The following is a 9,546-nucleotide window of genomic DNA, read 5'->3' on the forward strand; positions in this document are numbered from 1 at the left end:
GTATTGAATCAGTTGAGAGATATAAACACCATATGCAGGTGATGATGGAATATTGCTACATAAATATGGGAAGTTGACGATAGAGAAAGTTGAATTGAGGATAAAGCATTTCTTGTTCAGTTTCCTTTCTCCCTGTTATGTTTTGTACGTTATCCTGGTCTAACCTATTCCTTCCTATACATATTTCCAACAAGATGCCTTTATGTGTTGCTAACTTTCTTGAATGTAGATCTGTGGGTTCGAGTGATTTAAATCTGAAATAGTGAATTGTGGAAGATCTCCATAAACTTTCTAACCAATTACTTCCTGTATATTTTCTTAACATTAGAAATCATGGCTATTTAATGTTGCTAAAACATTTTGTTGTCTCATTTGATTTTACTGTATTTGATATATATGTATAATGTTCAAATGTATATATTAGTAATTCAGTATGACTTAAATCAATCTTAATTCATTTTAATAGGATGTAACTTTGAAAAATACAAATGATATCGCCTTACAGGTTAGGATGACAGTAACATTAATTTTGAATAAAGTGTAGAATATTTCTGTTAGAGCAAAGATGATGGCACGAGGCTGTGCTCCTTCCAGTCAACCTTAAGTCGGAGTTGTCAAATATTATCAACTTCAGCCCAATTACTCAGAAACAGGCCTGGAGGAGAATGTCGGAGGAAGCGTACAAGAAGGGCTACATGTTCATCGGAGAATATTGTAGTATGAAATTTCGATCCTTGAAAATGAGGTTAGTGTGAATATTTAGCTAACTAGAAATTTATTGAGAGGACTTTATATTGTATTATGAAAACACTACTTAGAATTATGTCCAAAGCAGGGAGCAATTTTCAGCGGTAAGCATTGGTCACTGTTACTAGTTATGTTATCTACCTATGTATTCCCCTTCTAGGGAGAGACATATTGTTTTTGTACTTTCGGCCTGTTGATTTATAACGGTCATTATTTTTGAAAGGTGAAGATAACAAACGGTGATCAATCTCATAACTCCTACAAGCAATACAAAACAGATAGTTGGGCAAACACAGACCCCTGGACACACCAGAGGTGGGATCAGGTGCCTAGGAGGAGTAAGCATCCCCTGTCGACTGGTCAAACCTGCCGTGAGCCCTATATCCTGATCAGATAAATGGAGTTATCCGTAGTCAAAATCAGTGTGCCAAGAACAGTCTAACAATCGGTATGAAACACGCCAGACAGCATTTGACCCAATGATAAGTTGTATTGGCAAACTAGACCATAGAATTTGCGAAATGCTGACTTTAATCGAGACTGTTGAAACCCCTGTGTCATCAACTTGTTTGTCAGTAGCTTGCCTCTATTTAAAAACTTTTGTATCATATACAAGTATGAAGCTAGTCTCATCTATGTTAAATCCTTTCTCCATCGTTTTCCTCAATGTACAAGTGCAGTTCACAATGTGTATATTCCTGCTCATACTTTCTCCTCCATCCATGCAGTACATTAAAAGGAGGAAGGTGTAATCTTGGGCACTTTCAATTTGGGGAGCTGAGGAGACATTTGTTTTTACCAAAAACAAATTATATCTGTATAGAGAATAGTTCTATTACGTTGTTTTAATTGTAGTGTTTTAATTTGATAATATTACAGAATATGAGATGTTAAGTGATACTGTCATTTATTTTCATTTAATAGTGCTTTATCGTTGCATTTACTCTTCTTACTCTTGTAAAGCGCCTTTTGTTTTATATAAGGCGCTGTATAAATTTTAGTATTATTATTTGTTATTATCATTGTCTACAGAAGTTATGATTTTATATTAGGTATAAAAATGTCAAGGAGAGAAATTCTAAGACTGGCAACAGTCGCCACTTTAGGCAGTTTTACAAGGAGAGAAATGCTAAGACTGGTAATAGCCCCCAGCTTACCAACAACGACAGTACCAACTCCATCCTCTCCTAAGAAAAAGAAAACTAACAGTTTGCGAGAACCAAAATGGGTAGGCAGCTTCAGAGCAGAGCTTCGGGTCATGCACGAAGAGAAGATGGAGTTGGAGAGGGTAAAACTAGTCTGGAGGAGAGGAGGGCCCAGGCATTAGAACGTCTGGCCAATGCCTTAAACCAGTAGGCAATTAAAGTATACATCATGTATGTGTAATCAGTTGTACCTAACTGTCACTAAGATATATAACAGTTATACCTCAGTCTTATCAAATATATATGGATACTACACTTAGTTTGCAGAGCATCTAATTGATGTTGTGTGCCATGGGCAAAAAGCCAAATATGAATAAATACCATTTTTACAAACTTCAAAAATATATGAAAAATGAATGCTTTTATATTAAATTTGATAGTTTGTTCACTTACTTCTCCCGAGAATATATTAAAAGAAATTGTTTTTTATAATCAAATGTCAGATTTTGACCCCATCTTGACTACAGGAGTTATCATTTAAACATTCTAGTATCTACACTGTATAGCAATGTTTTCATTCATGTTTTGTAAATTTTGGCTCAATGGTTCAAATTTTCAAATCAACCCACCCTATAAACATATATCTCCCTTTACAAGGGGGTCTGATCCATGACATTAGCAATCTATCTTGAAAGCCTTTTATCCAATAATGCTTTGAGCCAAGTGTGGTTGAAATTGGTCCAATGGCTCTTCAGGAAACGATGATCTGCAAACTGTTTACGGGTGGACCCCAGACAAGAACTGATCAAGTTTTTACATGGTGAGGTCTATAAGTTAAGATTGTTCAGTGTTCCTAAAACAAACACATTTTTGGGCATAAATATATCCCCTAATAGCTCACTTATGTATTTATGTTATAGCCAAAATTACTTCGTTAAATACAATTGCAATATCTTATAAAATGAACTATGAGAATTGTTTCCTACATATACATAATTTTATATTTTCAGAATTGAAGAAAGAATTCATACATGTACCTAGAGACACCAGGCCAGACCATTGTCTCGTTAAAGTTCAGCTCGTCAGAATACATGTACACATCATTAATAAATAGACATGGAATGCTCATTATAGTATTTGTCTCACTTATAAAGAACATAAAACACAAGACCAAAGAAAGCTAATATTAAGCCATTCATAGAGGAACAAGATAGTTCTGAGGTGCTAATAAAACTACTGGTAATTATGATTTCTTTTCTCCAATTTTACTGTTTTCCAGGGACACCGTACATGACAAATATTGAGACATACTCATGATATATACATAATATATGTAAGGAGTATACTTATGTTACAGGGCAAGAATATTTTGGGGGAACCTTGTTTCAAACTAAATGATGGCGTGATAGCAGTTTTTCAAAATAAATTCAAATTAAAAGGGTTATTATGATTCTATGTTTCTCTGCCCCTGAAACTATATCTCTCACATTATTTTCGCACTGCACACTCACACTTGCATCTTTCACATCAACTTTCATCCAGACCTTCGTGCAGTAAAATGAAATTGTGCAATGCACAGCAAGTAATTATGCTGGAGATATTCTCTACATTCCCCATGTAAAGAAACTTCAGCTCAAAGGTAAGGTGTCCGTTGTCCCTGTAAGGAGTCAGGAAGTTTTTTGACATAGGGTACGCAGAGTCTCCCAAACAGATGATAATTTGCTGGTAAATTCTGTACGACTTCAAAAAGCGGACTCTTTCTGTATACCCTGGTATCGTTAACTGATCCAGGATATGCACAATATAGATCTAAGAATTCTAATTCGGAGTCACAAACTCCTTGCAGCTGCATGGCTGGAAAGCCTTCCCGGCATACATAGGAATCCCTATGTTCACAGGGACTGCTGATTGATACATAAGTACCATCAATGGCACCCACTACATTAGGGAACCTAGCCCTCTGAGAAAATCTGTCTGCTCTGTCCTTTAACTTTTCTTCTATTGTTGTGCAACAACAAAAAGTGATACTTGAACATGCTGTTGAACTGACTCAACAAAAAAATGAATTCCTTCGTTGACACCGAAGCGGTCTACAACACCTCGGAAGGTCTCCATATTCCCAGGCAAGGGTCCTTTTCTCCAAGGAGACATTTTTCATTGACCCAACTTTGGGCCCAATGAAAGAAATAAGTTCATGTTATTACAAAGAATAAAGTACAATCTCTTTGGTTTTAGCAATAACGGTCAGCTGTTACAATGTAACGGGGTGAACATGAACAAGAAATTTTCTCTTGCTTTTATATATATATATATATATGTGTGTGTGTGTGTGTGTGTACGCATCAATTGAACTAATGATATCATTAATTCGATTGAAGAGAACGAAAATTAAATTATTCTGTGCATTAATGGAATTGATGCACACATTAATTGAATTATTGTTCTCTTCAACTGAATTGTAACACATCTCAATTCAATTGTTGATATCATCAATTCATTTGAGTAGAACAACAATTCAATTATATAGTGCTCATCAATTCAACAGAATAACCAACGCTATCAATAATTCAATTAATGTGTGCAATAATTCAGAATTGAAGATATCATTAATCATTTGAAAATACTTTTAATTGAATTATTTTTAATTATATAATCATGAAACATGCAAAACAAATACATGTATAATCAAATAAGAATTTGGAAAAATTTTCAAAAATTATCAAACATCGCTCGCATGTGACTGCCAAGATGCTAGATGCAACTTATTTATGTCGACATGAAACTTATCTATGTTGACATGCGAAATGAATATGTCAACATGCAACTTATTTATGTTGACATGCGAGATAAATATATCGACAGGTATATTTATCTCGCATGTCAAAATAAATAAGTTGCATGTCAAAATAAATAAGTTACATGTTGACATGAATAAGTTACATGTTGACATAAATAAGTTACATGCCGACATGAATATGTTGCATGTCTGCATAATTATCTCACATGTCAACATAATTATCTCACATGTCAACTTAAATAAGTTGCATCTAGCATGTTGGATGTCATATGTGGGCGATATTTGATAATTTTGGAATATTTTACAAATTCTTATCTGATTACATTTTTCTCGCATGTCAACATATTTATCTTGCATGTTGACATAATTACCCTGCATATCGACATATTTATCTTGCATGTAGACATGAATTACAGAAAACTGACTCGCATACAAGGGCAGAAGCACGCCACCATGGAATACAAACTCTGGTCAGCTTACAAAAATGCGAAACAATGCAATAATGCTATGATTTGAAAGCTCCAGGCCGAAACAAAGTTATATGAGTTGAATTGCTGATTTTAAAAGACAGAAATATGTGAAAAGATTCAATACTGGTACGATTTAGAAACACAAGGTCGATACTCAAGGCCGAAACGAAGTAAACTGAGTTACACATTGAAACACTGTTTGGGGAGACTTTACGTGAAAGAATCTGGAACAATACAATAATGGTACAACCTGAAAACTAAAGACACCCAAGGCCGAAACGAAATGGGATATGTTGTTTGTTCAATTGTATTGTATCCGGCATTAAAGAAATTAAACTAGAACTAATACCCCCAACAGGACTCACTAACCCCCTCCCCCTGCCAATAGAAAATGGATATAAAGAAAATGGAAATATTCATACATTCACTATCAATCAAAATGTAAGGTACATGTACATAAATGTTATTTTACTTTATTAAAATATATGTAGAAGGTCTGATATATAAAATAGGTTTTACTATGCTGTATATTGAAAGCTTTGTTACTACAAATGTTTAACGGTTATCCCCCTTTACCCGTGTACCGTCAGCAAGTTGTTGTATCAACGAGAGAAAAAATTAAAACACGTAAAATGAAATAATGGAGAATTTTGGACAAGATAATGAAATAATTTTAAAAAAAAATCGACGAATTAATTAGCATACAATATCAATCAAATACCCACGGTGAAACATAAACTTTGATCAGTTAGTGCAATGACGTGACGAGGGATGATGATGCATCATGTGGAACGGAGCGGATCAGCAACCCTTGACTTGGGAAGATGGGGAAGATGTTGCAATTAACTTTCTAATTCAGGTTTAATTACTACATGGAAAGAAACGATCATACATGTAAGATAAGCTGTGCATGATGAACATGATCAAGAAATGTTAAATTGAATATTGGACGTATCTCATCATCTTTAAAAATGTTCTATACTTACTCATATGTATACGATAAAATAAGAGACCTTTGTTGTCAAATAGTCGTCGGCGTGACTAAGTATACTGTCTTATCCAACTTATGCTGTACTGATGTGTTAGGACAGCGGAAAAAGTAAACGTTTTAAGATTCTTGCTTTCGATCTGTTTCTCTAAAGATAAACCCTTCGATATCTGTGTTGTGTGAAGTTATAACAAGAAAAAAATATTTTAAAAGACACGATGTTTAGTGCTTTATATATGTAACAGAGAGATATGAACGCGAAGATAACGAACGATCCCACAAAGAATACAAAATTAGGGCAAACACGGACCCCTGAACACACCAGAAGTGGGATCAGACAAACACGGACCCCTGGACACACCAGAAGTGGGATAAGACAAACACGGACCCCTGGACACACCAGAAGTGGGATAAGACAAACACGGACCCTTGGACACACCAGAAGTGGGATAAGACAAACACGGACCCCTGGACACACCAGAAGTGGGATAAGACAAACACGGACCCCTGGACACACCAGAAGTGGGATAAGACAAACACGGACCCTTGGACACACCAGAAGTGGGATAAGACAAACACGGACCCCTGGACACACCAGAAGTGGGATCAGGTGCTAGGGGAATGAGTATCCCTGTTGACTGGTCACACCCGTCTTATATTTTGATCAGGTAAACGGAGTTAACCGTAGTCAAAATTAGTATGTAAAGAACGGCCTATCAATTGGTACGAAACAAGTCAGAAAGCATTTGGTTTATTTCTGATTTGTAGATTTTTTTGTAGTATTCCTTTATGCACTATAAAGTACTTTGTTTATGTTCTTAACAACATACGGGTTTTTCTTTCTGTGATTGAATAAAGAATTCTGATCTTTGAATTTTGTTACAATATTTAGAAAACCTTTAATAAAAGAAAATTTCGGTCACGTTAGTTTCTCTTTTGTTTAAAATACATATACATTAGAAATCTGTTTAAAATACATTAAAAATCCATTTTCTTTTCATCTGAATCTCTGTGCGTGACTCTTATCACATGAGGCACTAGATAACTACTTATACACGGGGTAAATACCGGATCTTCACGAACAAGTACATTGAAGTGTAAGAGCACTAATCAGTTACATTGGACCTGTTACATGTATTTGATATTATATTGATATATTTCATATACTCATAGATTGTTGCTTTTCCGTGCTATATACATGTATAACTCCATTAATTCTGAACTTATTAATGCATTATCAGTGCATAAATGTATTTGGTCCAATTACACTTATTCTGATTAAAACATAGTTTACTATTATGCCTCATTTATTTTAAAGAATATCATTTCTAATCAGATTGATTGATTGTATCTTGCTTAACGTCTCGTGAGAGAATATTTCACTCATATGGAGACGTCACCAAGACCGGTGAAGGGCTTCAAATCTAGGCCTTTGCTCGGCGCCTACGGCCATTGAGCAGTGAGAGTTCTTTAGCGTGCCACACCTACTGTAACAAGGGACATCCGTTTTTAAGGTCATCTCCCTGGACTCGTGACATTCACACCTAATACCGAGCGATTGGCGATGGAACTGTCATAGCTGCAATAATGTAGCCCTATCCAAATTTTTTTTATTCTGACGTTTTCGGGATAGGGCTACAATTCCATAGGATCTCCGTAATGGTGCAAAATAATTTTATGAATAACCGATAATTATCTCTGTGTATTAGTCCCAAATGTTGTTTACACCAAAAGGAGTACCAACTTTGTGCTCGGGCATGTCTAATAAAGGTGTTTTTCATTAAATATAATGTACAGCATGCAAAATTCTTCGTCTGCTCCGCCATGCTTGTTATCGCGAGATCTCGTAGGTGGATCTAATGAAAAGCCTAAACATTGACAATCAGCGCGAAAATGTAGTTACTCGAGCCACTTCGACAAAGAAAGGAAAATCATATTGTTGCAGAAAGAATTTACACTCTGCTGTTCGGTTTTTAACTTGATATTAAATTCAAACCTTTTCAATACCGACGAAATAGCTTTCGCCTCCATACTTGTCCATTGATGTAAATACTACCTTATATGGCATATGCAAATGACTTGACAACCGGAAGTTGAAACTTCAGTACATCAAACATGGCGCACAAATATGAATCGAGAAATTGGAATTTATCGAAATTGTTGAAAACGGTAGAATAGAGCCTCACAAATCTAAAGTTGCAGGTTGTAAATTTATATATTGACTAAGAAACATAGAATATCATTTTATTTACCTAAAGAAAGTCAGGAAATGTTTAGAATGAGCGCAAATGTTGCAGGAGTGAATCACTCCCGCATTTGCACCATTACGGAGATCCTAAGGAGTTGTAGTCCTCTCCCTAAAAAAAATTATTGCAGCTAGAACTGTCACTACCTCTTTTAACGACTTAGGTGTGTCGCCAATGTTTTAAATCAGAGTTCACACACAAAAAATAATTATAATCAAAATAATTGACTAAATTGTTAGCATAGCTCTTATTCTCGCGTACTCATTGATCTTTTATCGACAGTATGAAACGAAGAATGTTGTTGAAAAGCATGTGAAAGGATATTTTAAATTTCAGAGTTATATATTCTTAAAGAACTGAAGGGTAAACGTCAAATTGGACGAAATGGTTGACCTACAGTTAGTTGAAGTCCTGAAAAGTGTCGTTCCAGTTTATAGACCTCTAAGATGTAGAATTCAGTGTTCAGTGTCGGATTTAGAGGGGCGCAGCCGGCGCTCACCCCCCCCCCCCCCCCCACCACCACACACACACACACTTTCACAGGGGCCTAAGATACCATTTTTAATGATCATAACTAAAAGATTTCGATTGTACAATCTGTTTCGTTTCGGTAGGTTTCGTTTCGTTGGGTTTCGTTTCGGTAGATTTTGTTTCGTTTCGGTATATTTAGTTTCGTTTCGGTAGATTTAGTTTCGTTTCATTTCGATTCCGTTTCGCACTTTACAGGTACCCTTGTTTTACGTGCCTTCGAGAATTTATTTTGCTAAATATTGAGACGTCACCAGTTGTACATGTAGGTGAAGTACCTATGCTTAGCGCTCATAGCAGGGCCGTAACGATGAGGGTTCTTTAATAGCGCGTCAACGCCTGCCACAACACGGGACCTCCGTTTCGAAAGACATGCGCCACATTTTTGACATTTTGTCTCAATTTTTTCCATTTCCTCGATTAAGAAGAGTTCTTGTATGATTTCCGAAGTAGGTATAAATCTTATATTGTGGTACAATCACCATACATCGTGCAGCGGACTGGGCGGCTCAGTGGTTAGATTACCTAGTTAGTTATGCAAGGCTTCGATACCCGATTGTTCCAAAGATTTTGCTCTCCTTCTTCACTACAGTAATGTGCATTTATACAATTTGTTGTAATACAT

The 9,546-nt window shown here is 35.8% G+C and overlaps 1 long non-coding RNA gene across 1 annotated transcript; it reads left to right on the forward strand.

Moving 5' to 3' along the window:
• Positions 1–5,928: 5,928 nt before the first annotated feature.
• Positions 5,929–7,069, forward strand: LOC130054760 (uncharacterized). The gene is made up of 2 exons (XR_008803073.1): positions 5,929–6,053; positions 6,393–7,069. It is a non-coding gene; the product is annotated as an uncharacterized LOC130054760 (long non-coding RNA).
• The last annotated feature ends 2,477 nt before the right edge of the window (positions 7,070–9,546 follow it).

Source organism: Ostrea edulis, chromosome 5 (assembly GCF_947568905.1).
Source record: "Ostrea edulis chromosome 5, xbOstEdul1.1, whole genome shotgun sequence".
Lineage (NCBI taxonomy): Eukaryota > Metazoa > Mollusca > Bivalvia > Ostreida > Ostreidae > Ostrea > Ostrea edulis.